The 21,459-nt window shown below is 44.3% G+C and overlaps 1 pseudogene; it reads right to left on the bottom strand.

Annotated features, from left to right (window-relative positions):
- The window catches only part of LOC111949596 (neurofibromin-like), a 95,969-nt pseudogene that overhangs the window by 73,790 nt on the left and 720 nt on the right, over positions 1–21,459 (bottom strand).

Raw genomic sequence — 21,459 nt, 5'->3', positions numbered from 1 at the left:
CTGAAGAGCAGCAACAGATAACTAAGTCTCTCTGGATAAGCACATCAGCTACATGACTAAAAGGTATATGAGTAAAGCATGTTGTAGTTACTTGAGGAAGAGCTGGGACTTGGCCTCCATCAGCTCCACCCCGTCTCCCTCCTCTGGCTGTAGAGGCAGGCCAGCTAACAGAGACACCACGCCTCCACATACTGGCCTGGGTTCCAGGTCTCTGGTCAGACAACTTGATATCGTCATCAGCAGCCTGGTTGAGGTGCCCTCCCACCCAGTCCTGTAGGTTACTGTTTCGTTTCATGTGCTCGCACGTGTTATTGGTTCTGGCTGGTTTAAGTCATAAGTTATAATTCTTCAAGGAATCAAATGGGTTAATTTTTTGTTAATTCAACCGTGCACCATTCTCCGCCAGGCAATACCATTGTTTCCTAGAGTCGAGTGGAAGTGAGTCCGAATGAACAGGACGCGCTTTGATGTTAAGCGCATAGATAGAAGCTATCCCATTCTGCAACGCTATGGCTTCGAAGAATAGTAAAGACTCGTATAGACGATAGATACAGAACAGCCAGAATTCAGATCTAGGAACACCAGACGTTGATATTCTCCTATCTGGGACAACAAGTTGTGTAAAGTTTCAAAGTTAGAATGTAAACGGCACAGCGAGTAGGGTGGTGTCTATGCCTGTCAATTGCATGTGGCTCTTAGAACACCTACTCACTTTTTATATCAGGTATGGTCATTCTATAGCTCTGTCTGTGAATTTGAGAGTGGTTATATTTCTCCAGACCCATCCAACTTTTTTTAATTGTTTTGAACTGCTGACTGAAGCTTTAAGTAGATTTAGCTAGTTTGGCTAGCGTTAAGCTAGAGTTTAGGTCTGTCCGGAGGGAGTGCCATCTCTGTCCTCACCTGAACTTCATCTCCTGGCAGAAGGACAGGTCGTCTCGTCTCTCCATCATCACCTCCACAGCTGGCACAGCTTGGTTTTCATCTGGATGGCATGCAACGTGTTGCCTAAGACACGCACGTACCTGGGGGGGGGGGGGGGGGGGAGATAAGATCGAATAAGGTCCTGAAGATTGACAACTGATTAGGTATTTCATAAGCGTGAGTGTTTGCCCTCACTGACCAGGTTGAGCATCATGGTCTCTATGCTGCGTGTCCCAGGTGCTCTGAGCTGCCCTCAGCATGGTTGTCCAGTAGGTTCTTCATGATGGCAATGGTCTGCTCCACAAACTGGTTGTTAGTGTCATTGATGGGGACCTGCAAGGGCACAGAGACAAATTAATTAAATAAGTTACTACATTCCTGCTAATGTTAACAAATCAGTTTTATAATGAACTAATGAAATTCGAAAACATCAGCGCAGGCAGGGCTCTGTGTTGCAATCAGCAAAAAAAGTCACCATCCCCTTGTAAAACTCCCCAGAATGATTTTCTATGCTAATACAATTCAAATCATTGGTTAACGTGCCCCATCCTCTCCGCAGCCCATCCACTCACCGGCCCCTGTGTGTCGAAGAAGCGTCCGATGCTGTTCCTGAGCTTGTTGAAGAGCATGTGGTAGAGGACCGGGCTGAGCTCCAGCCCCAGCAGCTCCTTGACATTGGTGCGGACGTGCAGACCCACCCTCTCATGACCACATACCAGCAGGACCAGCAGGCGGTCCAGGAACCTGCCCAGGGGGGTTTCAGTGGAGGAAGAGGAGCAGGTGGCTGAGGCTCCAGCTGCAGCGTTGGAGACCTCACAGACGCCCACAGAGACCATAGAGTATTTGCGTTCGCTCATGGGGCCCATGGGGGGGCTGTAGGTGGTGGGGCCACAGGGCTTGCTGTGCTGGGACAGACACACCCCGCCCAGAGCACACAGGAAGCCTGTCATGTTGATCCACTCCTGCAGGGGGAGACAAATGGGGTAGASTTTGGAGCAATGGTCCCCTGTATTATTATTTTTTATTAACAGTGAAACACACCCAAATCCTAAAATGTAAGTGCTCTTACCTGACCATCCTCCACCTTGTTTTTGGGAAAGTTCAATATCTGTTTGGTGTCCTGCTCCCATTTTGCATGCGTGTCCTCCCACGCCTGGGGTGAGACATGGAAACAAGAAGGGGTAAGTCCCTAATACTGGAGGGATGTAAGCAAGGATAAACTGTATTTAATGTTTCACACCTCAGTGTTTCCTGCAGTGGGGTGCTCTATCCTTCTCAACAAGGCCATCACTCTCTTCTGCAGGGTGGAGCGTCCTACCAAACAGAGAAACACGTAGCGGAGTCATTGTCTGAAACCGTTGGCCTATATAGTGACTCAGAGAATGTTATAGTGGTCTACAAAACATAGCGTTTTTACTGACCAGTGGCCATTATGTTGCTGACYGAGGCGAACTCTGTGAAGGTGGCGTAGTTGGGCAGGATGTTCTGGACGAGCCCCTCGTCAGCGGAACAGCGGATGTCAGCCTCCTCACYCAGGTGTCTGAAGCAGGACATGGCCACCAGCACGGCCTCAGTGTCAGGGCTCCACAGAAACATGTATAAACACACCTCCAGTTTGGTCTGGGCCTGTCTGCAGATGGGGATTCCACTGCCCTGCGTGGCACACTCCTGGGCGAGCAGAGAGGAGTTAGACATGTCCAACACACATTTAGACATGTCCAACACACATTTAGACATGTCCAACACTTGTATTTGACTTTTATAACTGCAAAACACTCCGGACGGTTTTCCAGACCTAAGCCTAGTCCTAGACTTAAACATTATTTTGAATGGAGATTCTCTATTGAAAGTGATTTTTAMTTCAGAACTAGGCTTAATCTGTGTCTGGGAAACTAGTTATTCTGATGTGAGGTTAGAGTCCCTGACCTCACCTTGTTCTTTAGGAGGAACTTGTTCCTGCAGATAAGGATCTCCCTCAGCCACTTCAACACCTCTGTACTGTTCACCATCTGGTGACCAATCAGCTTCTTACAGATCAGGAAGAGAACCAGGGAGCTGCAATGGAATAGGCCGGTGTTAGAGCCCAATGGAATCTCAACACACACCCCTAAAGACTGACTACTACTGAATCCATGACCAGTGTGTCTGTCTACATGGATTATCTCTGGACTGAAAAGCCCCCAGAACTAAACCATGTCCTTGTACCTGATGTCCCAGAAGGTTTCAATGGGGGCCTCAGGGTTCCACAGCTCAATGGTCTCAGGCAGGTGCAGCACCAGCAGAGCCTGGGCAGGGAGAGCCAGAGACAGATAGGGAGAAATGTACCTTACTTGAAGTTGATAATTCAATGCTAGGGAATAGAACTGAATTGGACAGAATGAGAAAGAATAAAGAAGCAGAGTAGATGGAGTGAGAGTAAAAGAGAGAAGGAGTGTAAACTGACCTCCATGGCTTCCTGGGAGAGCTGGGCTGTATTGGCCAAGGGCACCAGCTGCACCAGGCCTGCGATCAGCTCTGCTGTGCTGCTCTGGGTCTCCTGAGCCTGCTTCCCTGGGTTCTACACACACACACACAAGGTTAAATATACACGTATGGGTGAACGCAAGGGCGGAGAGGAAATCGAACCACACACACAAGTGGAAGGGAGGGTGATTAACTATTCAAACAGAACCTAGGGACATTGTCTCAGTATATACAGTTGAAGTCGGAAGTTTACATACACCTTAGCCAAATACATTTAAACTCAGTTTTTCACAATTCCTGACAATTAATCCCAGTAATAATGACCTGTCTTAGGTCAGMTAAGATCACCACTTTATTTTAAGAATGTGAAATGTCAGAATAATACTGTAGAGAGAATGATTTATTTCAGCTTTTCTTTCTTTCATCACATTCCCAGTGGGTCATAAGTTTACATACACTCAATTAGTATTTGTTAGCATTGCCTTTAAATTGTTTAACTTGGGTCAAACGCTTTGGGTAGCCTTCCACAAGCTTCCCACAATAAGTTGGGTGAATTTTGTCCCATTCCTCATGACAGAGCTAATGTAACTGAGTCAGGTTTGTAGACCTCCTTGCTCACACACGCTTTTTCAGTTCTGCACACACATTTTCTATAGGATTGAGGTCAGGGCTTTGTGATGGCCACTCCAATACCTTGACTTTGTTGTCCTTAAGCCATTTTGCCACAACTTTGGAAGTATGCTTGGGGTCGATGTTCATTTGGGAGACCCATTTGCGACCAAGCTTTAACTTCCTGACTGTTGTCTTTTTTTAATGGCGGTTTTGGAGCAGTGGCTTCTTCCTTACTGAATGGCCTTTCAGGTTATGTCAATATAGGACTCATTTTACTGTGGATATAGATACTTTTGTACCAGTTTCCTCCAGCATCTTCACAAGGTCCTTTGCTGTTGTTCTGGGATTGATTTGCACTTTTCGCACCAAAGTACGTTCATCTCTAGGAGACAGAACGCGTCTCCTTCCTGAGCGGTATGACAGCTGCGTGGTCCCATGGTGTTTATACTTGCGTACTATTGTTTGTACAGATGAATGTGGTACCTTCAGGCGTTTGGAAATTGGGATGAACCAGACTTGTGGAGGTCTGCAATTATTTTTCTGAGGTCTTGGTTGATTTCTTTTGAGAAATCAAAGAGGCACTGAGTTTGTAGGTAGGCCTTGAAATATCAAATCAAATTTATTTATATAGCCCTTCTTACATCAGCTGATATCTTAAAGTGCTGTATAGAAACCCAGCCTAAAACCCCAAACAGCAAGCAATGCAGGTGTAGAAGCACGGTGGCTAGGAAAAACTCCCTAGAAAGGACAAAACCTAGGACAAAACCTAGAGAGGAAGCAGGCTATGAGGGGTGGCCAGTCCTCTTCTGGCTGTGCCGGGTGGAGATTATAACTGAACATGGCCAATATGTTCAAATGTTCATAAATTACCAGCATGGTCAAATAATAATAATCACAGTAGTTGTCGAGGGTGCAACAGGTCAGCACCTCATGAGTAAATGTCAGTTGGCTTTTCATAGCCGATCATTGAGAGTATCTCTACCGCTCCTGCTGTCTCTAGAGAGTTGAAAACAGCAGGTCTGGGACAGGTAGCACGTCCGGTGAACAGGTCAGGGTTCCATAGCCGCAGGCTACATCCACAGGTACACCTCCAATTGACTCAAATGATGTCAATTAGCCTATCAGAAGCTTCTAAAGCCATGACATAATTTTCTGGAATGTTCCAAGCTGTTTAAAGGCACAGTCAACTTAGTGTATGTAAACTTCTGACCCACTGGAATTGTGATACAGTGAATTATAAGTTAAATAATCTGTCTGTAAACAATTGTTGGTAAAATTACTTGTGTCATGCACAAAGTAGATGTCCTAACCGACTTGCCAAAACTATAGTTTGTTAACAAGAAATGTGTGGAGTGGTTGAAAAACGAATTTTAATGACTCCAACCTAAGTGTATGTAAACTTTCGACTTCAACTGTATGTGGTGGTTGGTGTCAGACTTACGTGCAGCATGAGTTTGGGGTCAGCGTGGATGAGTTTGACCAGGGCGAGGAGGAGGCACTTGTAGCTGCGTGTATCCAGGTCTGTGGTTTTCTCTTTGAACTTAAGGCTGGTGGTCATCTTCTCTTTAAATGACAGACTCTGTCAGAGAGAGAAGTTGTAACTTTAGGTGTAGCTAATACATACTTTTCCTAAGAGGTTGGCTTACACAGGAAAACAAAAGGTAAGTGGGTTTCAAACGATTGGTGTGAAAGTGAGTGTGAATGTGCGCATGTGTGTGTGGTCCCTTTCTCACCGGCGTCATACGTAGTGGGGCGTGTGTGTGAAGGCCTTGCATCACTCGGCTCAAAGTGTCTGAGAACATTAGTCGCAGCTCTCCAGAGTAGCAGTACACTGCATCAATCTTAGGCCACCAGTCCAGATCAGACTAAAGGATGAAGAGGATAGAAAATCATTAATATTGCACTGCTGTGGGAAAGGCCAATGAGATCAACACCGTCCTATCAATTGTACTTCGACTGAACTTGGGTAGTAAGTAGTAGTGGAGACAGTAGACACTTACATTGGTGATGATTCTGTGCAGGGAGTTGACCAGGACAAAGTGAAAGGTAGAGGGGGAGGCGGAGGCCAAACAGACCTGAGGAGATTGTCTTTATTAATGTTTCGTCAAAAAAGCCACTTTGACACTGAGGTATCATTCAGACATGGTCTGCACATTTTCTGCCAATGCGCTGAGCAGACTGACAGACCTTAAAGTGCTGATTGTTGTGAGGGTTGATACGGAAACAGGAGACGAAACAGTCGATCATGAGGTCCACGTCTGCGTTCTGGCTGCCTGCCCCGCGAGAGAAGGGCTTGGTGGGGTTGAAGAGCAGGGCCTGATGGGATAGATAGGAGGCGTCTGTATGTGACCGTCTGCAATATTCCAAATCAACCAATTTCCCAATTAACCCTAACGCAAGGGGCTTTGTGAAGGTCTGAAAATATTGGATAGGTATTAGCAAAATGGTCATAGCTCCATAGCGGTAGCACTAGCACAAAAGTTGCACTATAAAAGTCTAAGGGGTAGCCATAGGCATTTCAATCATGGTTTACCGTTCAGGACGTTGTAGATAGAAATGTTCTATACAGAAAGGACATTGTCAATTTTACTCCACGACTGGAATGACGAACATAAAACCCAGACACCACTGCTGTAGTGTTCCCTAGCCCCCAGAGGGCGACAGAGTGTTTAGTTTATCTGACCTTGAGGTCCACCACGATGGACTGCACCAAGAGGAAGATGCCCGAGTGGTCCTCCCAGTTGATGTAGGTGGAGGCCTTGCACAGTTTGACACAGGCGATGGCTGCACTCTCTGTTAGTTGCTTGCTGCCCCCCTGGCCTGCTAGGGCCTTCCTCAAGCTCTCCAGGAACAGCTTCTGTAACAAGAGAAAGAAAGCAACTATCAGCCACACTACCTATTTAATCCCAGTGTGTGTATGTGTGTGTGTGTGTGCACTCTCTCATCTCACTTTGTTGGCCTTGCTCTCCTCCACCACCTCTCGGGAGATGATGTGTGTGATCTCGGGACAGAGGATGAGGAGGATGATCTGTAGAGGCCACACCGCTGCCTTCCTCTTGGCACTCTCAGCAAAGCTGTCCACCAGGTCAAACAGCCTCTCRGCAGCATCTAAAGGGCATGCCAGACAGACGAGTGAGATAGCCCTTAACTCATCATACTTCTTATTTATTGTCCTGATCTATTCCCTACAGTCCCTTTGACACTGAAGATTTCACATTTAAAAAAAAAAAAAGAAAAAAAAAAAGAATGCATGTAATGATAGCATCTGCATTGTGTTTCAGTCCAATACAAGGCACTTGAGAATACTGACCTGCCATGTCTGTCTGTGGTCTCTGGTAGAGCATGGTAAACTCATCAGGGTAGTTCTCCACCCAGTTCCAGAAGGCCTGCGGAGGAACACAAATATTTAGCACTGTCCTCTCTAGAATGGGACAGTAGCTATGTTTTCATGAACTTTTCCAGTGATTTATTGGCAACATTTAGAACGTTTGAATAGAAAATAATTTTAATACATTCGCAAAAAAATGGTATTTCATCAATTTTAGAATAAGGCTGTAATGTAACAAAATGTGGAAAAAGTCAAGGGGTCTGAATACTTTCCGAAGCCACAGTAGATCAATTGCCTGCTACGGTGCATTTCCATCCAACTGTCTTGTGTCGACAAAAACAGCTGGACGTAATGACGTCACACCAACAAACAGAAGAAATTTTCGCAAAAACCTAGTGTTGAATAAACATGAAGGAGTTGAAGTGTTTCCATTATCCATTTAGGCAAATTGCACATGAAGAAARTGGCGACAGCCTGTATTCCCTCCCACCCATCTGTTCCATGTCTCAGGTAGCCCGCAAAAGCCAGCATGGATAGAACGAAAGAATTTACTAATATATGCCATAGTCTAATAATTCCTATGTGCCAATGTATTGTCATGGTGAACCTTGCACTCCAGTTGATCTGAAATAATCGAATAGTGAAACTTGCATTCAGCCAACTCTAAAGTCAAAGCATTTCAGGCATTCTTGAAAGTCAGGACAGTGCTCTGCGTACCGTCAACACTATTCGGCAATCAACATTTATTTGAAAAACATTGTTTCTATCATCGTTTGTAGCAATAAAGAAAGTAAAATGTTGTCGATCTTTAGAGCATTTTTCCTATAGCTGCCGTTTCATTACACATTACAATTTTTTTTCCAATAAAACTGGATCAATGGAAACCTGCATAGTAATGTCCTCAAAGTGGAACATTTTATTTTAAACATTTCACCAGCAGCCAAGAGGTGGCAGTAGCAAATACCATGAATAATACACTACATTTTCAATAGTATGTGAACACCTGCTAGTCAAACATCTCGTTCTAAAATCATGGGCATTAATATGGAGTTGGTCCCCCTTTGCTGATATTACAGCCTCCACTCTTCTGGCAAGGCTTCCACTAGATGTTCAAACATTGCTGCGGAAACTTACTTCCATTCAGCTGCAAGAGAATTATTGAGGTTGSGCACTGATGTTGGAGGATTAGGCCTGGCTCGCAGTCGGCATTCCAATTCATCCCAAAGGTGTTCGATGAGGTTGAGGTCAGGGCTCTGTGCAGGCCAGTCAAGATCTCCCACACCGATCTCAAACAAACCATTTCTGTATGGGCCTTGCTTTGTGCATGGGGGCATTGTCATGCTGAAACAGGAAAGGGCCTTCTCCAAACTGTTACCACAAAGTTGCAAGCACAGAATCGTCTAGAATGTCATTGTATGCTGTAGCGTTAAGATTTCCCTTCACTGGAACTAACGGGCCAAGCCCAAACCATGAAAAACAGCCACAGACCATTGTTCCTCCTCCACCAAACTGTACAGATGACACTACGTATTGGGGCAGGTAGCATTTTCCTGGCATCCACCACACGCAGATTCGTCAGTCGGACTGCCAGATGGTGAACCGTGATTCATCACTCCAGAGAACACGTTTCCACTGCTCCAGAGTCCAATGGTGACGAGCTTTACACCACTTCAGCCTGCTCGGCCACTGAAACTCATTTCATGAATCTCCCGACATCAGTTATTGTGCTGACGTTGCTTCCAGAGGCAGTTTGGAACTCGGTAATGAGTGTTGCAACCAAGGACAGGCAAGTTTTTACACACTACGCACTTCAGCACTCAGTGGTCCCGTTCTGTGAGCTTGTGGCCCATCACTTCGCGGCTCACTGGTCAGCAACTGGTGTGGCTGAAATAGCCAAATCCACTAATTTGAAGGGGTATCCACATACCTTTGGCCATGTAGTATATAATAATACACCAACTTCATAAACACAAAACAGCAGCACTGAATATAGATATATTGGTGCACAAACCTTTTCCAAACTGTTAATGACGGCAAGTTGGGCAGGTTTCTTCAGGGCTTTGAATTTTAATACCGTTTCTGAGAGGATGTAGTAAAAAGTAATAGAGTATTAGCAAAAAACTATTAAAAAAAACAGTATGACATACAAGGAATTGAGTGAATGAGTAGCTACCTTGGAGCAGTCTTTTAAGTTTGGCGCAGTCCACGTTGATGTACTGCATGAGCTCTATATCATGCACATCCACAGTATCTTCTGAGCAGACTGTCAGCTCTTGCAACCTGGGGGAGAACACAATGGATAAGGACTCTCAGACACTGCCATGGAACAAGTTCGTCTAGTCAAACATGATATGCAGAGATATTATTCTACCACAGTTTCTCAGTAGAAAGGAGAGAAAGAAGAGGGGGTGGAAGAGAGGGAAAAGAGGACAGCCTTGTAGAGGTTGCCTTTTTGACATCATCCTTCAAGACAGGAAACTGACATGAGTGTATCAATGATGTGAAACTTTCTGAATGTTGCTAGTCTACAGTAAACATGTTGTCCCCCACGGATGATGTATTGCTCCTTGTGTCAATTAGTGACAATTATTACAACGTATGTTGTGTGGAAATAAATGACATTTTTAAGTACCAAAATTATATAGGTTGTTATGGGAACCTAGTTGCTCATGAGGGGCTGCATATATGAACCACATTTCATGACAATAGCTCAAACGGGACAGGAGATAAGCTTGTTCAAAGTTTGGAATTTCAGTTGATTACTATAGCACCCCCTTTGAGCCAATCCATATAAATCTCTATGGGAAGATGTATCATTCACACAAGTTTCTTCAAAAATCAGGCCAGTGCTGTCTGAGACATCACGTGTGACGAAGGTACAACTGTACGAATGTACTAACGGACGGAGACCTATCCAGTCCCGTCTCCGATTTACAATGACGCGATGTGCGGCATATGGATGCAACAAGCGCCAATTCAAAACATGTGGAAAGACATTTCATTTGCAAGTTCCTGAAATTATATTGGTTGTTATGGGAAATGTGTTTATGAGGAAATGCATCCATATAAAAAAATGACATGACTGTAGCTCAAACGGGGCAGGAGATATGCTTGTTCTAAGTTTGGTGGTGGACAAAAAGTGTAATTAGCAGAAAAACGAAATGGGCCTGAGCTTATAGGTCCTCATGAGAAACTAGTTGCTCATGAGGAGCTGCATATATGAACCACATTTCATGACAATAGCTCAAATGGGACAGGAGATAAGCTTGTTCATAATTTGGAATTTCAGTTGACTACTATAGCACCCCCTTTAGCCAATCAGTGTAATTTTGTAAATGTTGTATCTCTATGGCAAGACGCGTTATTAATCCAAGTTTAGTAAAAATCGGGCCAGCGCTGTCTGAGATATCGCGTGTGATAAAAATACTAACGGACAGAGGCAGATCCACAGTCCCCTTCCCGATTTCATCGTGGGGGACAATTAACCTAATAGGAGGTAACAGGATTCTGTTTTATTGTTCCATCTGAACATTCTGTAACGTTGCACCATCCTGAACATCCTGGGTGGGGAGGGAGGGATTTCCGTCATAACTGGGTTAACAGTTCATTCACAGTGACATTGTCATTGGCTGGCTGCTAAACTCAAGTGCTGAGGTATGCAAACAAGGCATATGGCATAAGTAGAAAGGGGGACCAAACAGTCTCCTCATCATTACTTCTGAAGACAGACCTTCATTTGTAATATTTGTAATATTACACRTTTGGGAAAATCAGGTCTGGTGGAACTTTTTAAAGACAAATGCATTTTTCCACAAAAGATAATGTAGGTCAGTTGCCATCGACCTCGGAAGAACAACAAGGTGGGCAGGCTTTTGTTCCAGCCCTGTACTAACACATCTGATCAACTGCTCATCAAGACAGTGATAGTGACAGTCAATTAGCCAACACAGTCTGCAGTTCCTCAGGATCAGGGTTACCTGGTGGAGATGCGGCTGAAAACAGCATTGAAGTTGTTGCAGCTCAGGGAGAAGAGGACCCCTGAGGCGGAGGCACGGAGCTCAGCAGCATGCTGGTGGCCCTCGCGGTACATGTGGATGAAGTGACAGATCTCTGGCAGCAGCTGCTTCACCAGCATGGTCTCGTCCAGACGCAGGCAGTCCTTTGATTGCTGGGAGGATTTTATTTTATTTATTAGGATCCCTATTAGCCGATGACAATGGCGACAGCTAATCTTACTGGGGTCCCACACATAACGAAAACAATTTTACAGACAAAAGACTTTACATACATTTAAAAACAGTAACATGTAGTGTGTGTGCATCTATCAGTTACACATACATGTCAGTACATACACACAACAAGAGGAATACAGAGAAAAAGAGAGAGAGGACGATGAGAGGAAAGGGTGTGTGTAAGCTGGCGTCTCCAGGTTCTCTGAGAAAACAATGAGTGCTTTTCAGGTTATCAGTGGCAACTTCTCACATATTTTGGATTTATACAGCTGGACATGCAACACATTTATGTGGGTTAAGTGCCTTGCTTAGTGGCACAAACCCAGCATGTCCCTACCTGGGATTCACAAGTGCTCCCATTGGCTAATTTCCAAAACTACGGGAGTCAAACTGGCAGCCTCATACTTGGACAGACTGCATACAACTGCATTCCAAACCTGTAGCTCACCCATATGTAGGAAATAGTCTTAACACAAAATAAGGCTACTACTATACTTAAAAATGTGTCACATAAAAACTCAAATTCTAACGAGAATTCCATAYCGTCCATGAGGGGACCAGCTGGCTTCTGTCTGACGACATGTCCTAATGAAAAACCTATACAGAAAACTCTCAGCGATCCCATTGGAGGCTGTGAAAGCACTAACTCAAGTCGAGGAAACACCTGGAAATGTAATCTTCTGCTGCAGGGTTGCAGAACTGAGGCACCTATTTCAGAAGTGAAGAGAAAGCACGAGTGAAGGAAGGGGTTTAAGTGTAGGTCTGTGTGTCTGGAAAAAGCAGAGAGAGACAGAACAGGGGCATCCATGATCCATTGAACCAATGTAATACTGGCGTTGTGTTGGGAGACTTATAGCGTTTTAGAATATTGGTGCAATATTTTGAGGCCAATGCTCTTGACTGGCAATGTTCAATTCAAGTCAATCAAGAGAAAACTATTTGAGTTGGGGGAGGCCATTGGACTAATATGGGACAGGCTGGGGAAAAACTAAAATGGAGAAATGTTTATACAGAACAAACACACACAAGCAAGTGTAGGGGGTAGGTTAGCAGACCAACTAAATGGTGACGTAAGAAGGTATACAGTAGATGCAGACTGTATGGGGTATTCCTCACCGATGCCAGGCACTTCTCCAGTGTGTCCAGGATAATCAGCTGGGAGAGGTAGAGGTTCTTCTCAGCAGCTTCCCCGAATATCCGCTGGGGAGAGGAGGGGAGGGTAGAGGACAGGAGAGGAGGGGTTACAGACACAGAGGACACAGTGATTTGGCAAACACCACTTCCAGCCCTTAGCATGCATCCTAAACTTGAGTTGACTGAGTTTTGACTCAATACACACCTTCCAGGAGGTAGAGTTGATGACATGCAACGTGGTGATCCCCATAGCTAAAAGAGACACGTTAAAAAACACCACTTACCATGTTGTTCACATTTTTTAGTATGTTCGTGAGGCCACTGATGACGAGGGAGAACTTGTACTTAGAGATGTTGATGAGACATTCCTTGTTGTGCTCTGTGCTGACTTTGGTGTGGTTGTTCTGATGTCCCATTTTAACAGGAAGCTAAGGAAAAAGAGAAAAAAGCATGTGTCATCCTAAAGTCACAGGAGAATCTAGCCATGGGTGAAGGTATTAGACAGTGGACAATATATACAGCAGGTTTGAACAATTCTAATAGAATTACACAAAGCCGGCCTCCCTAGTGGCACAGCAGTCTAAGGCACTGCACCGCAGTGCTTGAGGCGTCACTACAGACCCGAGGTTGTCCTGGTCAGGGAAGGGTTTGGCAGGACGGGATGTCCTTGTCCCATCGCGCTCCAGCGACTCCTTGTGGCGGGACGGGCGCATGCACGCAGACTTCGGTCATCAGTTGTACTGTGTTTTCTCCGACACATTGGTGAGGCTGGCTTCCGGGTTAAGTGAGCAGTGTGTCAAGAAGCAAAGCAGCTTGACAGGGTCATGTTTCGGAGGATGCATGGCTCTCGACCTTCGCCTCTCCCGAGTCTGTACGAGAGTTGCAGCGATGGGACAAGACTGTAACTACCAATTGGATATCACGAAATTGGGGAGGAAAAGGGTGTATAAAATCAAAAGTTTGGACACACCTACTCATTCAAGGGTTTTTCTTTATTTTTAATATTTTCAACATTGTAGAATAATATTGAAGACATCAACTATGAAATAACACATATGCAATCATGTAGTAACCAAAAAAAGTGTTCAACAACTATATTTTATATTTGAGATTCTTCAAAGTAGCCACACTTTGCCTCGATGACAGCTTTGCACACTCTTCGCATTCTCTAAAACCAGCTTCACCTGGAATTATTTTCCAACAGTCTTTAAGGTGTTCCCACATATGCTGAGCACTTGTTGGCTGCTTTTCCTTCACTCTGCAGTCCAACTCATCCCAAACCATCTCAAATTGGGTTGAGGTCAGGTGATTGTGGCCAGGTCATCTGATGCAGCACTCCATCACTCTCCTTCTTGGTCAAATAGCCCTTACACAGCCTGGAGGTGTGTTGGGTCATTGTCCTATTGAAAAACAAAAGACAGTCCCACTAAGCACAAACCAGATGGGATGGCGTATCGCTGCAGAATGCTGTGGTAGCCATGCTGGTTAAGTGTGCTTTGAATTCTAAATAAAATTACTGACAGTGTCACCAGCAAAGCACCCCCACCCCATCACACCTCCTCCATGCTTCACGGTGGGAACCACACATGCCAAGATCATCCGTTCACCTACTCTGCGTCTCACAAAGACACGGCAGTTGTAAACAAAAATCTCGTTTCTTGGCCCAAGCAAGTCTCTTCTTATTGGTGTCATTTAGTAGTGGTTTCATTGCAGCAATTCGACCATGAAGGCCTGATTCAAGCAGTCTCCTCTGAACAGTTGAGGATGACATGTGTCTGTTACTTGAACTCTGTGAAGTATTTATTTGGGCTGCAATTTCTGAGGATGGTAACACTAATGAACGAATCCTCTGCAGCAGAGGTAACTCTGGGTCTTCCTTTCCTGTGGCGGTCCACATGAGAGCCAGTTTTATCATAAAGCATTACGGTTTTTGCGACTGCACTTGAAGAAACTTCAAAGTTCTTGAAATGTTTCGCATTGACTGACCTTCATATCTTAAAGAAATGGACTGTCATTTATCTTTGCTTATTTGAGCTGTTCTTGCCATAATTAGGTATTTTACCAAATAGAGCTAAATTCTGTATACCACCCCTACCTCGTCACAACAGAACTGATTGGCTCAAATGCAATAAGGAAAGAAATTCCACAAATTAACTTTTAACAAGGCACACCTGTTCATTGAAATGCCTTCCAGGTGACTACCTCATGAAGCTGGTTGAGAGAATGCCAAGAGTGTGCAAAGCTGTCATGAAGGCAAAGGGTGGCTASTTTGAAGAATCTCAAATATATTTTGATTTGTTTCACACTTTTTTGGTTACTACACGATTCCATGTGTGTTATTTCACAGTTTTGACATCTTCACTATTATATTACAATGTAGAAAAGTCAAAATAAAGGAAAAACCTTTGAATGAGTAGGTGTCCAAACTTTTGACTGGTACTGTGTGTGTGTGTGTGTGTGTGTGTATGTATGTATGTATGTATGTATGTATGTATGTATGTATGTATGTATGTATGTATGTATGTATGTATGTATGTATGTATGTATATATATATATATATAAAGATTAACACAAAACCATGGTTTCACGTTCTTATCATGTGTATACACATATCCACACTACACATATCCTCACAAGAAGTGCCATGTCACACCTCTCGCGCTATAAGGACGCCTCTGACACCTGACAAAGAGCAAGGAGCAGACGTCCTGCAGTCACAGAGCAATGAAGCCCTGCGCTAAGAAGAACATCGCCACACCACAACTCTAACGTACACCCACAGCTGTACACCTGCAGGCTACATCTGTGTGAACACAGACATCACACAGGGGCTAGCTGGGCCAGAACTCATGGGCAGGGGGAGCCCCTGCAAGCTTGATTAGTGGTGGGGCTGTTTTTTATTTAATTTTATTTCACCTTTATTTAARCAGGTAGACCAGATGAAAACAAATTCTCATTTACCACTGCGACCTGGCCAAGATAAAGCAAAGCAGTGAGACAAAAACACATAATTACACATGGGATAAACAAAAGTACAGTCAATAACACAATAGAAAAAGAAATCTGTATATAGTGTGTGCAAATGAAGTAAGGAGGTAAGGCAATAAATAGGCCATAGTGGCTAAGTAATTACAATTTAGCAATTAACACTGGAGTGATATATGTGCAGATGAGGATGTGCAAGTAGAAATACTGGTGTGCAAAAGAGCAGAAAAACAAAAACAAATACGGGGATGAGGTAGGTAGTTGGTTGGGCTATTTTCAGATGGGCTGTGTACAGCTGCAGCGATCGGTAAGCTGCTCTGACAGCTGGGGCTTAAAGTTAGTAAGGGAGAAATAAGTCTCCAACTTTAGTGATTTTTGCAACTTGTTCCAGTCATTGGCAGCAGAGAACTGGAAGGAAAGGAGGCCAAATTAGGTGTTGGCTTATATAATATACCTGCTGGAGCGCGTGCTACGGGTGGGTGTTGCTATCGTGACCAGTGAGCTGAGATAAGGCAGGGCATTACCTAGCAAAGACTTATAGATGACCTGGAGCCAGTGGGTTTGGCGACGAATACGTAGCGAGGACCAGCCAATGAGAGCATACAGGTCGCAGTGGTGGGTAGTATATGGGGCTTTGGTGACAAACCGACGATCGGTTGAAGAGCATGCATTTAGTTTTACTAGCATTTAAGACCAGTTGGAGGCCACGGAAGGAGTGTTGTATGACGTTGAAGCTCGTTTGGAGGTTTGTTAACAGTGTCCAAAGAAAGGCCAGAAGTATACAGAATGATGTCGTCTGCGTAGAGGTGGATCAGAGAATCACCCGCAGCAAGAGTGACATCATTGATATAAACAGAGAAAAGAGTTGGCCCGAAAATGTTACCCTGTGGCACCCCCATAGAGACTGCCAGAGGTCCGGACAACAGGCCCTCCGATTTTACACACTGAACTCTGTCTGAGAAGTAGTTGGCGAACCAGGCGAAGCGGTCATTTGAGAAGCCAAGGCTATTGAATCTCCCGATAAGAATACGGTGATTGACAGAGTCGAAAGCCTTGGCCAGGTCGATGAAGACGGCTGCACAGTATTGTTTCTTATCGATGGCGMTTATGATATCATTTAGGACCTTGGGTGCACCTCAGCTACGCTCTTGACCAGCTCAGAAACCGGATTGCATAGTGGAGAAGGTACGGTGGAATTCGAAATGGTCGGTGATGTGTTTGTTCACTTGGCTTTTGTGAACGCTGCGTGTAACACATCCGGTGTCAGGATAAATAAAAAGCAAGGTCTGCTAACTTTCTTTAATTATGTTTAATTACCGCAAACAATGAATGGCAAATGAAATTTTCGTATATACGGGTTCGCTGTATCACCACGCAGGGTTAACAGGGAACTGCAGGAAGTACGTAAACAGCTGTTCTTATACCGTGATGACGTAGTTCTAACGCGTCTGTTGGCCTATCACAGTAGAGGCTGGGCGCGGTTTAGACTTTGCCCCCCTCGGATTTGTCCAAGCCCCCTTGGCGCGTTCCTTTTGTCCACATCTGGTTGCTGGGTAGATTAGATCCGTCTTGTGTCTGTCGATTCTACACTGAAACAGTTCCTAATATGGTATTGTCCAGTATTCTAACCTCTTGGTTGGCCTAGAGAGATGCACCCCTCCCCTCTCCAGACTGTCCACAGCTTTTATGGCCTGTGTTGGTCAGTCCTTACACCTACACACACACCCCCCTCTGTATTGTTTGTGTGTGTGTGTAACAAAACAATATTCATCTTCAAACAATATGCTAACAGGTTACAGTGCATAAACATAAATCCTAACACTTTCAAAGACCTTAGAAAGGCAGGGCAGGATGGATATAGGTCTGTAACAGTTTGGGTCTAGAGTGTCTTCCCCTTTGAAGAGGGGGATGACCACAGTCACTTTCCAATCTTTAGGAATCTCAGACGATACGAAAGAGGTTGAAGTTTGAGGTTGAGGTTGGCGGCGGATAATGTTAGGAATAGAGGGTCCAGATTGTCTAGCCCAGCTGATTTGTAGGGATCCAGATTTTGCAGCTCTTTCAGAACATCAGCTGTCTGGATTTGGGTGAAGGAGAAGCGGGGGAGCTTGGGCCAGTTCCTGCGGGGGGTGCAGAGCTGTTGGCCGGGGTAGCAAGGTGGAAAGTATGGCCAGCCGTAGAGAAATGCTTATTGAAATTCTCGATTATCGTGGATTTATCGGTGGTGACAGTGTTTCCTAGCCTCAGTGCAGTGGGCAGCTGGGAGGAGGTGCTCTTATTCTCCATGGACTTTACAGTTTCCCAAAACTTTTTGGAACTAGCCTTAGCTTCCTAACTGTGTGAGTATTTTGGTTCCTGACTTCCCTGAAAAGTTGCATATCGCGCGCACTATCCGATGCTAGTGCAGGACGCCACAGGATGTTTTTGTGCTGGTCAAGGGCAGTCAAGTCTGGAGTGAACCAAGGGCTATATCTGTCCTTAGTTCTAAATTTGAAAGGGGCATGCTTATTTAAGGAAAGCACTTTTAAAGAGCAACCAGGCATCCTCTACTGACGGGACAAGTCGTGATGGATCGGCGGGGCTCCGTGTCGACAAAGGGTCCAGGCCAATTGGCAAGAGAGGTATTGTAGTTGGTGTACTTTGTTTACTAGCCGGGAGATGGGCCTAGCTCGAGGCTAACTGGTGCATGCTTCTGGACAATAGTTACTCGGTAGCAGCTAGCTAGCTGCAATGATCCGGTGTAATGGTCCAGAGCTTGCGGCAGGAATCCGGTGAAAAAAGCGGTCCGATATGCTCAGGGCTGATATCGCGCTGTGCAAACTGGCAGGTATTATCCGGGCTAAAGTGGATGGTGTCTGAGCTATAGGTAAAGACCGCTAGCAGTGGCTAACAATGACTAAATAGCTAGCAGTTAATTAGCTGGCTAGCTCTGATGGAGGTTACAGTTATAAGGTCAAAAAAAATAGCAGATCCGTACCACATTGAGTGAGGCGGGTTGCAGGAAGGTATATTTAATTTGAAAATGGAAAAAAGATATTGAAATAATGAAATGTATACAATAAATAAATAAATATTTACACGGGACAAAAATAAACACGTCTTACTGCTACGCCATCTGGGATCTTGTATACAGAGCACATCAAGCTTGGAATGTTAATGAGCCATAAGCAGCAGCACAGTTGAGAAGTGAGCTTTTCTGCATGGAGCACTCCTCCTTGATGTGGCTCTCGCTCTCCTTCAGGCCCCGGCATAGTCGTGGGGAAACAGAGCCAGGATGTTGTTAGCCTCGATTTCTACTTCCAGACTTCCCCAACAGCCAAGTGATGAACAAGGCTTGGGAGCATGGTAAGTGGAGACTACACTGTTGTAGGCCTCATCATGGTTGAGGAAACAGTTAGGTTCAGACATGCATCCATGCTAAGGAAGAGGCTCATGGCCTAGGACTGCTTACTAGCTGGATCCTGTCTACCACTGGGGCCCCTCAGGGAGAAACCTTGGCCTGGGAATGAAAGTCCCAAGATAGCGGGTAGGAGAATAGTAAGGCATCTGAACTTGAGCCCACAGTCCAATCCCTGCTTCATATCTTTCTGGGATGATGCTGTGATGACCAATACTACTAGGTTGAGGTTATTATTTCTCATTAATCTAGTACATCACATTGGCATCCACCAACCTCTCTCTTCCTCTCTGTGGTAGCTTTTTGACATGCATTAAAACCCAAAAAAATGTAGGATTCTGAAGTTGCATACAACTGTGATTTAGACTTATTGTTCAGAACACTTTCATTGTTTCTGGACAATGGGTAGGTTTTTGGGCAAAATAAGCAAGGTTCACACAGAAAATATGATTCTGACTATGAACTCCACCCTGATAAAGCCAACACATGCAATCCTATGACTTAGAGGCTTCTAAATGGTCTTAACAACACGAGGCGGATTTAATCCCTTATTACACTTTCATCAAACTGTAATAAGCCTAGCAGAGCTACTAAGCCTGAGTACAATCACCGCCTTAGTACAATCACCACTCTGTGCTACAGAATCCCTCCGTAGCCTCTGAAACCTGAGGCTCAGAACCTACCCAAACTGCACAAAAATTGCTGATATTCCATTTCAAAAGGCTGTACTGGAGTTGAGGGCAGTTGCACAGTGCGCCATGGCACTTAAGCATGTTTAGGTTAAATACAAACCACTGCATAGTGCAAACCCTTTTAAAGTTTATTTGTAAAACAGCTTTCACACAAAGGAGTTTAAAGAAGGTGACGAGTTTCTGGAAGCACTGCAGCACGGTTGCAAGAACCATTTGTTTCAGTCCCTTTGGCGGTGGTCTTTGACAATCAAAACAGACAAAGCTTAGTTTGGATAAAATTGAGACCCAGAGCTGATTTACAGACATACCAGCTCTCAAGCAACAACAAACTTTCCAACAAGTCAGCTGGAGCATTTTAAAACCTTGATCTTACAATATGATAATGTTGACTGATAATGACTTCTGATGAGAAATAGTTAGGGGCAACAGTGTAAAAACTATTGATGGACTGGCGTGACTACCTGACCCAATGTTTCACACATTCAACCTCAAGTTCATTAGAGGAATCTTTGGCACCCTTAAAGGGATACTGTAGCAGTACTGTACAGTAGTATATGCCACTGCCTGTTCACACCGCTATCATCCAGAAGGCGAGGTCAGTACAGGTGATTCAAAGCTGGGACAGAGAGATTGAAAAACAGCTTCTATCTCAAGGCCATCAGATGTATAATGTTTTGCTGGTTTTAGTGTGTAGAGTTTAGTAAAAATAGCCTATAGTTTCAAAGATGGTGCCTAAGCAATCAGAAAAAACTGTAAATAAGAATGAATTATTGGTTAATACCAGCTTGCTGCCTACACTGAGACGCAATCACTGGACACTTTAATAAATGGATCACTAGTCACTTTAAACAATGCCACTTTAAATAATGCCACTTTAATGATGTTTACATATCTTGCATTGCTCATGTCACATGTATATACTGTATTTTATACCATCTACTGTACCTTGCCTATGCCGCGCGGCCATCGCTCATCCACATACTTATATGTGCATATTCTCATTCACCCCTTTAGATGTGTGTGCATTAGTTAGTTGTTGGGGAATTGTTAGACTACTTGTTAGATATTACTGCACTGTCGGAACTAGAAGCACAAGCATTTCGCTACACTCGCACTAACATCTGCTAACCATGTGTATGTGACCAATAAAATTTGATTTAGTGTACCTGTAGCCTTCAGTCATTGTACAAATGCTAGTCAGCATTGGCTATCGTCACTACCTCTTAACTTCCTTCACACTGCACTTAGAGATCTAAAAATTGTGTCCACGAGTTCATCCAACTCTGGGTAATATGAAAAACTTAATTGACAGAATCTTTTAGTTGAGCGAGCCTTGTAGACTGCTGCTGTGGTGACCACAAACACCTAAGCACGCTCAAATATTGCATTGAAACAAACTCACACTACGTATATCTTAATTTAAGGATGTAGTAATTATGTAAGTAGGTTTTGAACAAAAACGGATGTCTGTCAATTTGTACGGATCCATGTTGCTTTTGATCTTATTAGTGAGCGTTTAACGTTACCTCAGAGCAGAAACATYGTCAGGTTGAAAATCCAGATTCCTTAGACAGCAACATGAATGTTGGCTGACAGCATGCAACGACTGTGTTCTTCATTTTTTCCCCACTGCATGTGYCAGACCTTGCATTTTAATCAGTGCATGTTGGAGTCACACCTCTCATTTGTTT

This window comes from Salvelinus sp. IW2-2015, linkage group LG22 (genome assembly GCF_002910315.2).
Source record: "Salvelinus sp. IW2-2015 linkage group LG22, ASM291031v2, whole genome shotgun sequence".
Classification (NCBI taxonomy): domain Eukaryota; kingdom Metazoa; phylum Chordata; class Actinopteri; order Salmoniformes; family Salmonidae; genus Salvelinus; species Salvelinus sp. IW2-2015.
The sequence above is the reverse complement of the archived record's forward strand: the minus strand, read 5'-3'. Positions and strand labels throughout refer to the sequence as shown.